The following is a 3736-nucleotide window of genomic DNA, read 5'->3' as shown; positions in this document are numbered from 1 at the left end:
TTTCACATTGTTTGCTATTGTGCCTTTTTTTCAATATTCCTTATTTATTGCATCATTATTATTATTATTATTATTATTATTATTATTATTATTATTATTATTATTAATTATTATTATTTGTTGTGGTGGTGGTGGTGGTGGTGGTTGTTGTTGCAGTAATAGTAGTTGTATTTGTAGTTGCAGTAGTAGTAGTAGTAGTGTTGCTTTATTATTGTTATATATATATATATATATATATATATATATATATATATATATAAATTGTCTGATAACACATCATATCAATATATTTGTAATGCATTTCTAGCCTTGATAGCTTTCATTTGTATTGCTTGCTATACTTGTTTGTTGTTAAGAAACATCCCTTAGTGTTGCCAAATATTTGAATTTGTTTCCAAATTTTCTTTAAGTTCTTTATTTCGACATACATCCTCTCATTGCACTGACAACACATTGATGTTTAATTGAGTTTTTTATTTAAACTCTCAACAAAACCGATTTTCCAAAGTATACGATGAAAGCTCATAGACAAAATAAAAGTGAAAAAAGGCAATAAATCTAAAATACGTGTTTATGATATGAAATGTGCTCTGTTAGATTGGGTTAATATGATGCACCCAGTAAATAGTAACACAAAATGAGTTATTTGATGTACTAAAAAAAAAATCAAATCATCCCTGAATTAACATCCATGCCAAAGTCTTTCTAATTTACAGAAGCCTGGCATGTAGCATCTCTCTGGTGTTGGAAGACAAGCTCGTGGAAAAACCCTACAGTCCGTGACGTTACCGCTGTGCCACCAGGACGCAGCATATTGTGCAGACAGTACAAAAAAATGATCACAGGATAAAAAATGCACTGTAATGTTGAAGTACCTTGTGAATTAGCGTAGTTCAGTTGCCTGAATTCAGGTGGAGTTGCATATCGAAACAAAACTAAAGGAAAGTTCAACAAGTCTCCATCAACCAAGGCAGCTCCAACAGCACCTCCCAGCTGAAATGGAGATTCTGATGTTTTACTCTGCCTGTTTGTGCTGGTCAGCACATAATGCAGTTCAGGGAAAGAGGTTTTTATGTTCGCGTTCTGAACTCAGTGGTGGGTCAAGTGCCCACTCACCACCGTGGTTCCGGCGGCACGGTCAGCCCATATACCAGGAAGAAAATAAAATAAATCAAATCAACATCCAGTGAAATAAAGAAACTTCAGGAAAATCCATTAAACACAACTTGCAGAAAAAATGAACTGTTATAACAGAGTAGAAGTTTAAGTTTGAAAATAAGTCAACCACCTTTCCTCCAGTAAATGACATAAAAGAAGATATACGCGATGCAAGAAAGGTCTACTCATAAAAAGCGTGAAAAGGTTTCAGAGAGGATGAAATGTTACAGTGATGAGCTGATGCTTTCTTAGCTCTTAGTTCTAAAAAGCTGTGCAGAATTTATACGTGCTGTGTCTGCTGTGTTCTGCTTTCCTGAGTCCCGGCAGGGTCCTGCAGTGGAGTTGTTTCAGATGGTTCGCTTGTCTGTGAAGAGAACAGTTTGATGATGATGATGATGATGATGATATCTATATGTTCTCCTGTGCAGAGCTGTGCTACACTGATGTAGATGTTACCGATGTTTAATGTATAAGACAAGTGTTTGCCACCTCATTAGTCAAAATCTGGAGTAGCCGTATTAAGGTTTGGGTCAGCGTTTCTCTCTGGTCTGCTCAGCTGAGCAGTTTATCACAGAGCTTTGCTGAGTATTGATTACAGTGTGATCAGACTGATTGGGTACTGTCGTATATCTGTAGTTTATCTATGAATAAATTGACGTGTATTTGTCTGCCGTCTCCTGCTTACCTATGGCTCATCAGTGCCCTGATTGATTGATTACAGTGTGATCAGACTCTCATAGCTGATTTGTTACTGTTAGTTTATCTGTAGTTTATCAATGAACAGTGTGATGATGGAATCATTTACATGTGCAGGTGTCTACTGTCCAGGGTTTTGCTCCGTCCGAGCAGCACCTTACATCGGAATCGTTTCAAGCCCATCCCTCGTCTGTGAAGAGAACAGTTTGAGCATAAGGATGTGTAGTTGTGCTGCACTACATTAATGTAGATGTTAACTGGGTTTGTCTAATGTAAGAACCAGTGTTTACAGCCTCACTAAACAAAACAACGAAGACCAGCATTATGATTTCAGAGTAGTTCGGCACAATGAGCTTTACAGTGGGATCAGACTCTCACAGCTGATTTGTTACTGTGTCTGTGAACAGAGTGTGATGATGGCTAAACATGTGTAGGTGTCTGCTGTCTCCTGCTTACCTGTGCCCCAGCATTTCTGTCATCTCTCTGTGAAGAGAATAGTTTAATCAAATGATATCCATTTGTTCATCACTGCAGATTAAAACACAGCTAGGACGGAGAACTGACCTGTGGATTGGGTGCTACACAGCATTGATTCGAGATGTATTCACGAAGCAGTATTATAGCAGAGCATAAGAGAATGAGACCAAACCCTACGCCCTGGAACAAGATAACACAGATCTGCAGTGAGGATTTCTGAATAAAATACTCATAAACGCACACAATCATCTGACCAATTAGACCAATTAATGATTCCTATTAATGGGAAATTGTTTGATAGTGGAAGTCTATGGGATCCACCTGTAGACCAACTGACCATTTCCTTCAGTTTATTCATTGAACTCATAGCTGCCTTTTAGACTTCAGAACAGTTAAAGCTACAGACATGGTACACACATCAAAACACTCAGCAGACCCTTCCCTCAGACAGCGTGATGTCACCTAGCTGCATGAATCCAATAGGACACAAAATTAATAATAAAAATAGTCACATATTTGACTTACGACCCCTAACCCCAACCAGCCCTCCCAAACACCACCCCCCCCCAATTCAAGGAAACCTCATCATACAGCTAGAACATTTCACATTATGATCAACTCCATCTGACTCTAAACAGCTTACCTTAGACCAGACATACGCTCTCTTTGCTGTCATCTGTTCAGAGGTCAGTGTTCGGTTTTTCTCACACCATTCCCACGGAGGCAGTGGACTGCTGTCAGCGTATGTAGAATTAAATACAGTAGCCACACACGACACATATCTGCCATCACTAAGAAACAAGATTATCCAAAAGATACTTGGAATAAAAAAACTTAAAATTTTCCTTCCAACAGATGCCGGATTTTGAGCTCCTCCATTATTTAGCTGATTTTGCATTTCCTGCCTATCCTGCCTATCCAGCTCACGCACAACGCAAAATGTGACAGTAAAAATGGTAAAGGCAGGTGTGACCAGGTAGAAGGTGAAAAAGATTTCCCTAGTGATGGGTTCACAGATGCACTGAAAGTCTTTCTCAACAAAGTTTTCTGCAACAACAAGGCCGACTAAGGTCATGACCAAAAATCTATTCTCTTTGGTATTGTCTATCCTAAATGCACGGAATATCTCTGCAATATCCATTTCTAATTCAAGTTCTAGTACCAGACAGCAGAGAATCTGACCTCTACGTCTAAATCTAAAGTGTGGAAATCAGCTTTGACATCAGCACTCATTTATACACCACCAACCAGCGACAGCGAAACACTCCACCTTCAGATGAGATATGAGATGTTCAGGAAGTGGCTGCACCACCAGTCTTCCTGGTAAGAACAGCAGAGTGCATGTTAAGGCGAAGCAAATGTGCCGGTTAAATGGTAAACTGTTCTCCAAAAGAGGAGATTTGTT

The 3736-nt window shown here is 38.9% G+C and overlaps 1 long non-coding RNA gene across 1 annotated transcript; it reads right to left on the bottom strand.

Moving 5' to 3' along the window:
- Positions 1–453: 453 nt before the first annotated feature.
- LOC119265359 lies at positions 454–3543 on the bottom strand. The gene is made up of 5 exons (XR_005131593.1): positions 2975–3543; positions 2419–2511; positions 2311–2337; positions 1964–2044; positions 454–1522 (listed from the first exon to the last, which is right to left on the bottom strand). It is a non-coding gene; the product is annotated as an uncharacterized LOC119265359 (long non-coding RNA).
- Positions 3544–3736: the final 193 nt, after the last annotated feature.

Source organism: Pygocentrus nattereri, chromosome 16 (assembly GCF_015220715.1).
Source record: "Pygocentrus nattereri isolate fPygNat1 chromosome 16, fPygNat1.pri, whole genome shotgun sequence".
NCBI classification, from domain to species: domain Eukaryota; kingdom Metazoa; phylum Chordata; class Actinopteri; order Characiformes; family Serrasalmidae; genus Pygocentrus; species Pygocentrus nattereri.
This window is presented reverse-complemented; position numbering and strand designations above follow the sequence as displayed.